Raw genomic sequence first — 14,944 nt, forward strand, 5'->3', positions numbered from 1 at the left:
GGAAAGAGATCCAGAAGTGAACTTTAAAATGCATCTCTCATCCCTTCAACAAGGTAAATGCTTTGACTCCTCTAACAGCGTGCTTTGGTCTGGGTCTGAAGGGGAGGATGCCAGAAATGAGGGAAATACACAAGAGAAGCCACCAGCTGTGCACCATGTTAAGGGATATTTCTCCTGGGTACTGCCACCAGGAATGTGGTTAATAGGTCTTGACTGGAGAGTGTAGCTCATAAATGTGTGTCTCATCTGTACCCTTGATCAAGGTGTTACAGTGTACCGAGATGTTGATTCAGGATTCATCTTCATTGTTATGGATCTTGTAGAAAACTAACTATTTAAATACTGAAAGTCTGCTTATCTTGTATCGCAGCTCAGATTAGGCAAGCCAAAAGTGATTCTCTTAATGCTACAGTCCCCAGTGCAGACAAAAAGCTTTCTCAGGTTGAGATCCTGCCACTCACGTAATTATTTAGAGAAAGACAGCTCCACTACTTCAACTCCAGTACTTCACAAGAGGAATGGAAACATTAGGAAAAGTTTTTTCTTTGATGTAGAATATGCTGCCACTTTTTTGTTATTAAAATAGGAGCTAACTTTAAATAAATAAAATTTTGCCTGGAGGCTTCTGAAAACTAATGTTGTGTTTTGACAGTGTCATTTTTCTGATTCCTGAAAGCATTATGTGAGTTAGCTCAGGACTTCAGCATGATTTTTCTTCTATGGTACATACAATGAATTAGTTTTTCAGCTCTGGATTTTATTTGATTTCTCTCTCACACACAGGCAGAGTCACATCACTATGCAACACTTTCCAACTTGACAGGTACTCCCCAAAGTTGGGTTTTCCCCTTTTTAATGAACAAGTGGATCAACCCCCTGTAAAGGAAGCAAAAGAGAGGATATAGCAAAGTGGAGGGAGCTACCACTATTTCTTATCAGAAAAAATGGATGGAAATCAATCATTTTTGAAAACAAACTAAGAAAATTAACAAAGGTCACACAAAACCCCCAAAAGACAGCATTTTTGTTTAAAAACCCCACACTACCTTCACATGCAAACTGCATGCAATGCTTTTTTAATTGGGTTTGTAGGTTTATATTCCTTGAATTTCTGTTTTTCTTTAAAGGATATTGATATAAGAATGACATAGGACTTTGAGAACAAGTAGACAGTGTTTAAATAACAGCTGATTTGAGATGCCCTGTTTTTGATGACAATTTATGGCCCTCTTAAAAAAAAAAAAAAGGAAGAAGTCATTTAGGTGTATTCTCAACTAGAAAACTCAGGTAATGTGTGCTTAGTGGGAGAAAAAGGATTGCTAACAGCACCATGTGTCTTACAGCATAAAGTGCAACCCTAAAATTGCACGTTTCTGAGCATTCTCAATGTGCTGTGAGCAATTCCATACACTGTATTTCAAACACTGAGTGCCCACACTAATATGTACATATATCAGGAGTGGCTACAGTTTTTGCTATGTGATTTCAAGAGACAAAAAGAGCTAGCCAATGGACTTCACTTCCATGGTACAACTGTCAGAGTATTTTATTTTCTATTTGAATGCAAGTAAAACACTTTAAATGGTTTGGGGGTTGGGTTTTTTGGTGGGGTGTTTTTTGGGTTTTTTTGTTGGTTGGTTTGGTTTGGGTTTTTCTTTTGGTCACGGTTGTATTTCCCCCCCCAAAAGAAGTATTTCTTTCTATTGAAAAGGTCAGATTTTCTGTTCAGATTCCTTTTTTTCCCTGGAATTATCCTGAAGCATTGAACCATAGAAATTTTTCTGTTGCAGAACTTGTTGCAATTCACATATTTTAAAATGTTTAGTTGGAATACCTAATTCTATTTAAAAGATACTTAGAGACACATTATTTCAAGAGAGAAAAAAAAAAAAAAAAGAAAAACTTCCTCTCTGGTTTAAACAGAGTTCAGAGGTGTGAGCAGAATCCTCAGGAACAAGAGCTCTTACATTCTGATGTTGACCTTGAACCTTGCAACAGTAACAAGTTATATATTTATGATCTCTTCTGTCCTGTAAAATGAGGACAGCAGTAATGGGTATGGATTGGATTGTTCTGAAGACTCTCTTTCAGGCAGTGACAGGAATACACTGAGGCATCCTGTGAGTGGCACACATCGTGGGAAAGGAGAACATTCCCGATGCTCTTTATGCCCACAGTTCACGAGGTAACTTTGAGTCATGAGTGAGTTGTGACAGAGACTTTTTTAAAATACAACACTGATAATTTTTCACTTGCTTTCTGGTCCACATGCAGAGTTCAGGATTGGTGGGAATGCTGTTGCAGGTCAGGTGCAGACTGGCTCAGGAGCCCAGAGCATAGCCCAGGCTTGTCTCCTGTAAAGCTGCAGGGCGACTGTTGAGATTCTGCCTGGATTCTTCCATCTCTGCACTAGAGAGCTGTGTGTAGCACGGGCATTCTTTGTCTCTTAGAGCTACTCCCTCATTGTCATGGATTTCTCTGTATCTTCAAAACTAGAAAGCCTTGGGTTTAATACTACTGAGATTTTTAGAATATTACTTCTCCACAGAAGCTGCAGAGTTAAGAACTGCAAACAGGGCAGGAGGATTGAGAAAACTGCTTTTTCTCTTCTATCATCAGACATTGTATGCCCTTTGGTCTTCTTCCTCTGTTACCTCTGTGTTTCTCTTCTTTCCTTTCTTTCCCCCTCTTTAGGGTTCCTATTCCTCTTTTTTTATTTTATTTTATTCTCTCTCTCCCTGGTACTGTCTTAAAATGTTCAGTGTATGTTCAACAAAAGGAAAGATCCATGTGAGCTCTACTTTTTCATTCATGACTAAGGACCTTAGAAATCCAAGTTAAGATGAAGAGCATAAGCATAAGCAAGACAGCACACAGAAAAAAAAATCTGAAACTTGCACCTGGTACCATTGGCATCAGATATATTTAGAAATACAAACTGTAAAGTTTCATAGTTCCAAGGCAAGGTGAGACCAAGCCTTACATTGTACCCAGGTGTCAGCTGCATCTCAACAATGTGACTCAGTAGTGAAACACCATCTGCTGCCTTTACCAAGCCCTACATACTTCTTTCAAAATGACCAAAGTGACTAGGAACACAATTTGTATTTTGACTGAGTGGAATTTGTGCTCCCTAGTCATGTAAGGACAGACCTCCTACAAAAAGTTTCTTGGGAAGGTAGTATTTTATGATCTGGTAGATTGAACCAAGATTTCCAAAGTTTAGCAAAGCAGACTATATAAATAAACTATAAAGTCAATCTACTGCAAAAATTGTTAGAAAAATCCTCACTATTCCTTGTCCCTTTTTCCCATGTGATGAAAGGCTTTAAAGGAGATGCACCACGAGTGCCACGCCACTTAGTCTGAATGTTGAAGCACAGCACATGTCCTAAAAATCTGCACCTTTGCACGGTTGCTCAAAGAGGAACTGATTTCTTCAGTGGTGAAACGCCAGAACAGGCTTCGCAGAGAGGTGGCTGTTGCCCCTCTCTGTGTGTCTGTGCCTAGGAGGAATTTGGACATTGTGCTCAAGAACACGCTGTGCCTTGTGGCCACCCTGCGGTGGTCAGGGCAGCAGGGCCGCCCCTGCAGGTCCCCTCGAGGGAAGCGGCCGTGCCCTTCTGCCCTGCTCTGCCCCGCTCTGCTGACTCCCGGACCACTTTCAGAGCCCCGACCTGTGGTACTCTGGACCTGTGTTCCAATGTAAGGTCCCAGATTTTCCTAAGAACGTTACAGGTCACACGCTTTACAAGTTAAAAATTCCGCTTGGGAGCCTTTGTCACCGCTCCCAGGCAGAGGTATGCCTGTCGCCGCTGCGGACACCAGCTGCTGGAGCTGACCGCATTTTTTAATCTCACGCTCTCCCCCGAAATGGAAAGGCGGTAAAGATGCGTCCGAGCACGCCGCAGAGCAGCCCTCGAAGAAGGGGCACAGAAAAGGAGCTTTGGTCTCTCTGCTTCCCCTCCCGCCGGGGCCTCGGCAGCCGCCGCCATTCCGCGGGCAATGCTGCCCCCGCCCGTCCGCGCCGCGGAACAGCACGGGGCCGCCCGCGGGCCTGCCGCAGGGCCGCGCCAGGGCCGGGGCCGGGGCCAGGGCCGGGGCCGGGGTCGAGACCGGGGTGTGCGGCCATGGTGGCCCCACGGCCCGGCCTGCAGCGCCCCGAGCCCCAGAGCTTGGCTCTCACTCTGCAGTTGTGCAGAAATGGGGCACAGTAGTTATAATTAGTAATTAATGGTAGTAGGTATGGTTCCCGATTGATGCATGAAGTGTTATGGACGGCAAACATACACACACACCCCTCTTACCACACCATTTGCTGCTTTGCAAACTTGAGTGTTTATTTTAGTCAGTTTTGTGTTTTCCGACCTAGAACTATAAATACAAAAATTACATTCACAGCAAATACCGAGAGATACAAGTATAATGTATCAACCAGGAGGGAGAGAGAATGAGGCTGCAGCATGAACTGGTGCCAAAGGGAGAGTTAAAATGCAGGAAGAGAAGAGAAGTCTGGTCTGCTTTAGACTTTTCAAACCCCTTCTGTCGGCTGCTTTCTCATGCTGCAGTTCTTCCATATGCTCCCTACACCCACCAACACACCCACCTACACACACTCACAATTTACCAACATACTTCATGTCTTTGCTGAATTAAATTCCACACCATCATTCAAATAAAATAAAATAAACAGCTGTTTTCTTTCCACCAAAACCTAATGTTTTCTGACTTGCCACTTGCGAAGCATTTGAAAGAAGCGGGCTGCTGGAGCTGCTTTTGTACTGGTACATCGTGACGCTGCACACAGGGCCGGGGCTGGACCTGGACACTCACCTGTGCTCTTAGAACCACTCTGCTTAGGAAGGGGACCCTTCCCAGGAGGAAGGACTTAGAAGCTGAGCAAACAGGAGTAGACTGTCCTAGCGGTCACTGAGCTTTCAGAAAATGATTTGGTTGAGTCTCTGGGCCTGATAAATAGAATATTCAAAGCAGCACAGACAGGCAGGGCACCTCAGAACCACATCACAAGTATTTATTTCACAGCCTCTCTTCCTGTGGGAGAAGTACATCTCCAGGAATGCAGACACCAGAGACTGGCTGGCATTTACCCTACCTGTGTCATTGTCTGTTAGCTCCCAACTGAATTTGCAGCTGAAGTTTGAAAGCCCAGTGTACAAACAAACAGTAGGAAAGCAGGGCCCTGAAAGAGTTGTCAACAGGATCCTGTTAGTAGACATTCCTGTGGTTTGTCCGCCGTGGACAAATGTCCATCTCTGAGGTCAAAAGGTTGAAAGCAAGACAACCAGCTCAAGTGGCCACATCAATATGACTCTGCTGTACCCCTCCTTTCTGACTGTTCCAACATAGTTGTCCTAACAGCTCTGGCAGGAACAGCTCTCTCAGATCATTGATTGTGTTGGTTACAGCTGCAGGAGCAAGGTTGCTGCACTGTGGAAAGCAGATGAAAGAACACTATCTAGCTCAGAGCTGACTTATCATCCAGTAGAATCCAAAGACCAAGATTATACACCTGGTTTTTCCGTAAAGCACTTTATGAGACACAAATCACATTCTTTAAATCAGCTGTATCAATTTACCAGGATATTGTGTAGGTACATGCCAAGCCAGTAAGAGCAACTGAAGGACTCAGATGCCTTGCTTTCAGCTCAGTGCAATTCAGAAGTCATAGATAGCCAAGAATACTCTCCTCATACTAAACACCCAAGCCAGGTTAGACCTGGAACAAACCCAACCCAGAGAAGAAACAGCACACTCCTCTCTTATTGTGCAGTACAGTTCACTGGGATACAGGACAACTATAACCAAAAGCATTTAAAATGCATGTAAAACCAGAAAGGCAGAAGGGTTTTGAATCTGTATTAGTTGTTGGCATCAATCACTGACCTAGTTAAGTTTCTGGTTCATGATGTAAGTTTTCATCTGTCCATCCAGTCTTGAGTGCTTTTCATCACTGCTGTTATTGGTTACCAGCTCTATACCTAGAGAGGTGGAGCAGCAGTCAGTGGTACAGGATAGGATGCAAAACAGAAGATATTTCATCTCCATCTCATCACAGATCAAATCAGAACTGCCCTCTGATAAAAGCAGCCGAGGCACAGCTTGGCTGTAAGAAGAGTCTTTAGGCTTTTCTTGCCTTAAATATCTTTCTTTTCGTCCTCTGCAGATGTGCAAAGGAACATCAGGGCTCAGGGGAAACCTGTGATGCTGTTATAGGATATGTGAGATAAATTTTTCTGAAAGTGACACATGTTAACGTATCTCTTTTGGTTCTAAATCAGGCTACATCTCAGTGAACTGTTAGGACTAGAATCCAAAGAAATACCTGATCCTGTTGTCTACCTTAGACATCAAAACCCCTTCTCATCCTTATAATGTCACTTCCCAGTTCATGAGAGAAATTATTTGCCTCAGATGGGCTTTCCCATCTACTTTTTATAGCTCATTTACAGAGCTACCCTCCTGTTTCTCTGTGTTGCTGGTGTCAAGCAGATCAACCAGAAGCCTTTGAGAAGGACAACAGAAAATTACTTCCAGCAACTAAACTAAATAGGAGAAATCAGCTATTTTAATCCTTTGCTCTAAGGAAAAAACATATGCTCCACTACAGCTGTGAAATTATGAACTCAGCTGGGAAGAAGAGCATTTGAATAAAGTTCATCAATTGTTCTGATGAGTACACAGTAAGATAATGCAGGTCATATTGGTAGGATCTTGTCATGCTGTTGATTAACAATTGACAATGACTGTTGAGCACAAGAAGAACTGTGTTCATAGGAAAACCCAAAAACTTCTAGCCATGGTTGATATTGAAAGACTATTACCTTTTTTTTTTTTAAATGGTTTTTAAGTGTATTTCAACATCTGGGCTCCCTTTCAGGAATGGATCAGTGGGTAATTATACAAGGAACAAAAAAAATCAAATAATTTTTCCTTCTCTGCTTGTTCTCTCAGTCTTTTCTATTTCAGATACAATTTCCTCAGTACAAAAAAAAATAAAAAAAAAAACAACCAAAAAAACACAACAACAACAAAAAACCCAAGTATCAAACTGTCAGTGTTACTCTTATTTTCTCATGAAAGCCTCCTTTTCCTTGAGAGATACTGCATTGACATTGGGCTGACCTTTTTTTAATACTGATTTACCTGCAAGAATTCGTTCCCTGAGATACATTAAAATTGCTAACAAAATATGCTTTCCTGATATTAGTGAGATGTTTAGATGTATGCGTATACATTTTGGTCAAGGCACCAGTTCTAAAGCTGGAGGAGACCAGTGGTGAAACCTACTGGTTTACTGGTTATGGATAGCTTAAAGAAGGGAATGTACCCAGAAGAAAAAGAAAAATGAAGTTGTGGGAAGAAGAGGAGGAGAAACAGACAAGGTAATCTAAATTAAAAGGGAGCAACAAAAGAAAAAATGAAAATGCCAGAAACTACTTTTTTTACCTTGTCAAAGCCACTATTCTTCCTCAACTTATAGGTGGGGTCAGGCAATGAGTGTTGAGTATGAGAAATTGTACTACCAGGTGAAATGAAAAGAGCCATATTTTAAAATCAGTGTTTTCACTCTTTCATTTTGTTCTGTTTTCTAGCAGTACCAGTTGTATTCACAATTTATGAGTACTTAGGTTCACTGTAGCTACTGTGCTGGGTCTCAGAGATACTGAGAGTTACTTTATTGCTATAGAGTATAGCAATAGTATAGCTATATAGTATAGTCCATTATAGCTGCCTTTTTGACTTTGTGGCTAAAACAGTGTTGATAACACACCAGTGTTATGGCTACTGCTAAGTCCTGCTTGCACAGCATCAAGGCTTTTTCTTTTTCCCAGCTCTGTCCCCCAGCAAGTAGGCAGGACATGGGCATGAAGCTGGGAGGGAACACAGGGGACAGCTGACCTGAAGTGGCCAAAGGGATGATCCATACCATGTGGTGCTGTGCTCAGCAATAAAAGCTGAGGTAGAAGGCAAAGGGGAGATTGTTCAAAGGTGGCCAGTGATTTGGCATCAGTCTTCTTGTTGGAGGTGTGAGTGTTTGCATCACTTGATATCACATATTTTTTCCTCACCTATTAAATTATTTTTGCTTTGACCCATGTGTTTTCTCACTTTTGTTGTTCCTGTTTTCTCTACCATCTCACTGGGGAGAGAGGAAAAATGAAACAGTGAGCAGCTGTGTGGGTGCTTGGCTGTTGGCCGGGGTCAACCCACCACAGCAACACTAACAAAATTTCATAAAGTCAGTCAAAAAGCCTTGAAATTACTCAAATTCCTCCTTTACACAACATATTCTGACAATCATACAAGCTGCAACATCTTCAGATCCTTCAGTTATCTTCTCAGTTTTGTTTCTATTATCCCTCTCATATAAATCAGGCTGTCATGGCAGGAACTTTGCATAGTTTTGGCTACAGGAGGACTCAAGGAAAAGAAACCTCTTAGAACAGGTCTTCTGGCATGGACATTAATCTGTATTATTTGTGGAAGAAGCCTTGGAACATGGTGCCTCAGGCCTCTTTTTACTTGAGACATGAGAAAAGTACCTAGTGAAAACTAACAGCAGGAAGCACTCTGCCTCAAGACTGATGACAACAAGGGGTAAAAGAGAAAAAGAGAAAAACTCTCAGCACTCCTTCCCTGTGAATTGGGAACCTGATTTTGGCAGCTCTGCAGGCTCAGAGCTCTGCTAAGATGTGTTCTCTCTTAATATTTTAATGAGCTGAGCAAATGACAGTCCCAGCTGAGTACTTGTCTTTGTTGCTGTTGCTAAGCAAAACAATGGTAAAAAAAGCTCCTTTTTCATCTTCTAAATCATAAAAACAACCGAACCATTTGCTTGATATGTGCAGAAATTCATTCTACCTCTATGCCAGCTCAACCCACACACCTCAGTTCAGTCTTTCATGGTTTTTTATACATACTTGATCCATTTCTCTAACATATGCCATGACACATCCCAGTTTCATTGTCATGCACATCCTATATATCCTTATGGCCACACAGAGTCCATTCAGTTTGTCCTATTCATCTGGGCTCCAGCACAGCTCATGGTATTATAGATCAATGTAGGTTTCTGTTCTCTGGATTTGTTGAATATCTTGCCTTGCTGGTTTTAGAGTTCAGCAATGGCATAAAAGATGATGGCATATTTTCGCATTCTTTCTCGCTTTCCTTCTCCAGTAACTTCCTGCTTTCCTAAAAAAGATGAGGGTTTTTTTTCAATTAAGAAATGTTCCAGACTCCCTTCTCTGCATTATATATTTATCAAATAACTTTTTGTATTTCTAATTCTTTCTTTCTCTTTCCTTTCACTCTTACATTTTATTTAGCCATCTATCTACATTTCCTTAGCCATTCAAGTTTTAATTCATGGGTAGTTAAAAGAAGTTCTAGTCTCACATACATTTTGGTGGGCCCTGATATCTACCCTATACTTCAATAACTTGTCTTTGCGAAATGTGCCTTGTGGTAAAAAAGTTTTCTCTAATGTGATATTAAACAATTTCGTCTGTAATACGAGTAAGGAAATTCCTACTTAAAGCATCAGTGAATGGTAACTGTCCCTTTCTGATCAATGCTAATCTCTGATCCTGAGCCCTGACCTGTAAGACACAGTCAACAAGCATGTTGGGGAGCTACAGATAACAGTTCCAGTTTGAATGATGAGGACAAAATAAGCAAGTGATTATTAGCCCTCCATAGGCCATTGGTAATAGATTTGCACAAAAAGAGGGGAAGTTTCTACCTTTCAGTGATACTGTCTGACATAAGTGCTTTCATGGCTAACAAAGGTGCTGAAAAAAGATCAGTAAGTAGGAGAAAATGCTTTCAGTCATACTGAGTGTTTAGCTTTGATGACGCTTCCTTTGACTATGGAGTTCAACATTACAATTGTGCTACTCCCAGGTTTTTAATATAATGAGATTACTATAAAAACACTAACATCAAAACAAACAAACTCTTAACATAGCATCATTTTTCAAGTTCCAGTACAGCAGCATTTCCTTATCCTTCATGACAGAGAACTCTGAGTACTCCTGAGCTCACTGTCAAGGAGCGCTTCAAGGGAGGACTGCTGAATCTCAAAAGTGTTTTCTGTGCTCACCACAGTTACGTTTTTGTCTGTCTGCTGGGCACAAATCTTGAGCAAGGTACAATGCTCTACCTCAATTTCATCAGCCTTTTGCTCTCATCTCTGTAATCTACACCTTTCAAGTGCAGTTAACCGATTACACACGGAAAAGGAATCTAATAAATCACATAGGCACACTGTAAAGGATTTTCATGCATTCCTTTCCTATGTAAATGGTCTGTAACTTTTTCATGAATCAGGCCCACAGACTCTTTATTTCACATTTCCATCCTCCTTTCCCTGTAGAATTGCAATTTAAATGATCCTTAAACTTTTGAAGACAATTAAAGGTTAGCTTTGCATATCAGTGACCTACCCGCAATTCCCCTGTAAAGCTCTGATAAATGTACAGTGTTTGATCTACACCTGCCTGATTTCAGGAAGGTAGAAGTGTTTCCATGCTGCTCTGAACTCTAGGTAGGGTTGAAAAATAGACTCAGAAGACACCACAAAATTGCTACCACTTCCTTAAAGCTTCACACTCTTCAAGGACACCATTGTGGATTGCCATGATTTTTGACTTCATTTGAGTTTTGAACAACATATAAATTATTAAAAGGGTTGGGACTGCCTTGCCAGAAAGATTTAAAGGATGTTCAGAAAATACTTTTGGTTGGTTATGTGTTGTTTTTCTTACATCAAGCCATAACAATATTTTGTTAGAAATGGTATAGACTTTATTCCCAGAAGCAGCAATGGAGACATAACTGTGACTGCCTCAGCAGCCCCCCTCAACACAAAACCTGTGATTTCTATATTGCAGCAGCCCCATCAGACATGATCTGTGTGGGTTCTTAGAGGAAATGAAGGCTGCCTGACAGCTTGGAATGACCACGTGTGACTTGATCAAAGGTGGAGTAAGATCTACCAAACTGTAGGGACTCAGCATGTAAGTAGATTTTGAGTGAATTGTGAAATATTTGAACAAGATTCTTTTCCTTCCTTTTCAGCCCTTTTCAACTTCCTCCCTCTGGAAAAGCACTTTAATACATAGAATATAAATTAACAGGTCTCCAAAAGAGTTGATACACATTTGAGAAAATATTGTTGCACAGCATGACTGGACAATTTTATTCCATTTGGGACAGATTCAAAACATGAAAATTACTATAATATTGGAGGGTGGAATAGCTCCAAACTCTTTCAGCTTTGTCTGGAGCAGACATAGCTTACTATTGTCTTACACAATGACTAAATATAAATATTATAAAATATTTATAAATAATGAGTGCCAAATTGATCACATTGTAGAGTCTTACTGGAACATGTAATTCCTGTTATTAACATGGCATTTATAAATTTTTTACTACTGATCACTTAAGATAGTCATCTGTCCATATAGGTTGTCTTATTAAAAAAAACATTAATGAGGAGATGGAAACAGCTTTGTGATTTATTCAATCTCTCTGAGACTGTTTCTGCCAGCGTGTGTGCTGATAAATGTTAGGTTAACTGTTTCTCTGTTTGTTTAACATTCTCCTGAGGAGGGCTTGATGTGATTTAAGCAGTCTCATGTATTTAAAGCACAGCATTAATATCTAGTCTGTGGTGGGAAAGACAAGGAAAGGCCACAGGTGGCACAGGCACTATTCTCACAGTGGATAAAAACCTTATTCACATCACAAAGTACCACTGGTCTTGAAAATCTTGATTTAGGAAAATATATTGTGGAAATTAAATTCTGCATTGCAAGACTAACAACCTAATAGGACTTTGTTTAATAACAGTCTAATATCTGTTTTCCACCTTTTGTTTTGCCTAGGTTTGCATGGAGCTTGGTATACAGCAGCTTTTTCTTAAAGGACGAAGAAAATTTTTACAACATCCTCAATACACACAGAGGCACACATTCACACTTGCATTCTTTCAAGCTATTTTCTAGAACAGTCAGTAATACAGATGTGAGGAATCAGGCTTCAGTTGAGATCCCAGTTGCATCCCTGTTTTCCAGAGAGCATTTTGAATTGCTAAAGTAATTCAGATTCTGAGATTTTTGCCTTATTGTCATGAATATTTGAATATTTGTTGTGCCTTGTCTGCATTTGATGGGTATCCAATTAAAATGTAGAAAGCTGAATCCATATGACAGAGAGCCTCATTTTTCTCACTACAGACAGACTGAAAGTAAAAAAATTACTAGATAAAGCCCACTAGATCAAGTAATCCAAGTAAGGTTATGCAAAAGTGGTTGGTGCTCTGGGGTTTTTTAGATCAAGAAACGCTATCATTGAGCAACTATGGAAAACCCAGACTGTTAGAACTTCATGAAATACTTGGTGAGAAGAGCTAATGAAGACTGCTCTGTGTCTAAGTTTTGATTCACCTGCAATTACCAAAAAACCATGCATCAGGCTTCAAGGGAAGTGTCTCTCTACCGAAGGACTTAAAAAATAGATTATCTAAAAGCTGTCAGGTTTTCTTTGGGTGAGATGATAAAGCTGACAACCAAATATTTTTAGTTTTGGATGAGCTGGCTCTGAGGTTGCAGATGTTGCAGAAAATATAACATATTCCCTTCTGAATTACCTTTTATATAATGCAGTGCCTGGTGTGAATAAGTGAGATTACCCTGAGATTTAAATTCCAAAAACTGAGTCTGTTTATCCATAGATTCAAATAACTTTTGGTCTTTGAGTCCACAGGCTAACTAAAGTTTTCAAAAGAAAGTCAGAGATTCAGCCCTGCAAAGCTTTTATCACCAGACTGCCCTTATGGCAGTTTCCTGCACTTTCACCTGACTACAAAAAAAAATCGTCTGACTACAGAAGCCAATATGATTTTTTTCAGATAACATCCAGAAAAAATTGACAACTTTTGGTCCTTTAATACCTTCAATTTGGGAAGCTAGTCAGCATCAGCCTCTAGTAGCTGAATAACTACTGTCCAGTTGTCATTCTCTGGAGTTCAGAGTGAAATATTAGGGCAAATTCAAGTCACGAACAAGAATCCCTAGAAGAGCCTTATTTCTCCTAAAATATTGATTCAGTGACTGTTACACACACCAACTAAAGTCTTGATATCTTAAAGTTAAAAGCCACACTTCTAGAAGATGATTATTGTTGTTGTTGTTGTTGTTGTTGTTGTTGTTGTTAACTGAGGGATCTGCCAAAGAAAAACCAGAAAATTTCTGTAATGTTAGCACTGTCATGTTTTTATTTGACACAGTAAAATGTTCATAAAACGCAAAAATTAAATCATCTTTCATTGCAAAATACTTAATTAGAATATTATGTTATGTCCAACTACACATTGCTTGTAAAGTCTCTTTGCCAAAAGTTCTTTTGAAGTTGAAAGGCAGAGATGACATAACAGAAATAGTTGATAACCCGATGATCCTGTTTATCAAAGCTCTCTGTTTCTCCCATTTTCTTTCTTCCTCACTTTAGTTGGGTGAGACCAACACTTGTCACTTGTAGATTTAACTGCTTTGGACATTTCTGAATAGCGTATGTTATAGGGGGGTTTGCTGGTAAGTCTAATCATACCACTGTCAAGATACTGTTCTGTTTAACAGGTGCTAAAATGTATTAGGCTGACAACTACTATTGTCACTGAATCCTTTCTGTGTTTTTGAAGTAAACAGAGATAATTACTTATTATTATTTTCCTGAAGTTTCACAAAGTGAAAATCACAAGGACAACAATATGCATTTGTTCTGTGCTTTGAAACCTAGGCCTTACTGGCCAACATGCTGATTTCATACAGTCAGTAACACACTGGGATTCATGGTAAACAACCAGCTGCAGTGGTGCAACCACATAAAATATTGCATTTCAGGAGATACAGGAAAAATTCAAGATAGGAAAATTAGAAATGGATCCCCAAAGACATTCAGGGGTTGCAACCAAGTCAAAGGAGCTATATTAAAAGTGAATCTAATATAAAGGAATCCAAGGTCTGAACACTCTAAAATTTATCATGCAATGGGTTAAGCAAAGCTCTCAACTCCAACATAAACACTGGGGATAGCTTTTCCTCTGAGTCAGACAATGAAGAAAGTTTGCCAATATGGAAACAAACCAGAAATGCCACACTGAGGGAGGAGAATTTATTTAGTGGTTTCCTACCATCTCTGGCAAACAGACAACAAAAGAGTCCTTGATCTTCTGTGGGGATCTATGGACATTTGTCACGCAGGTATACCTTGGAGTTTTTTGTACTTATCATAATTTAGGAAAAAAGAATCTGTTGGAGAATGCATATTTAGATGACATGAAATGATTCAGTTGGATGCTAACATTTGACAGGAGCTCTACATTTTTAACTACTGAAACAGTAGTTTTCATCTTCTGTCTTTTCTGCATAAGCCACTTCTGAAAACAAGCAAACCATGCCCTACTGTTTATTCTTGCTGCTCTGTTGTCAGCTTCAGCTGGCAGCCATTGCTTCTTGCATGGGAAGAGATAATAAGCAATAGATATCCATCCAGCTCCATTGCTGCTCCTTCTGGAATGCAGGATGATTTATACTGAGATTACTGTGCCATACAGAGATTTCAATACCACAGTCATTACTACAGTACACAAACTTCGGTCTGCAGTGCATTAAGCAACATATTCCAATATCTCTGTACGAGCTTCATCAGTGATGTACAGCTGGAGTGCCTTGTTCATAGCCTGCTGGTTAGGTGAAATTTGTGACAGCAATTCAGTTACTGATGTATGTCCTTCTCATTCCTCGCTCTTTTAAATAAGGATCAAAACATGGACAGGTTGTCCTGGCAACTGCTCAAAGGATCAAACAATTCCTTTCCCAGGTACAAGCATATGAGGGGATAAGAGTTGCTGTGT

The sequence above is a fragment of the Molothrus ater genome, chromosome 6 (assembly GCF_012460135.2).
Source record: "Molothrus ater isolate BHLD 08-10-18 breed brown headed cowbird chromosome 6, BPBGC_Mater_1.1, whole genome shotgun sequence".
Classification (NCBI taxonomy): domain Eukaryota; kingdom Metazoa; phylum Chordata; class Aves; order Passeriformes; family Icteridae; genus Molothrus; species Molothrus ater.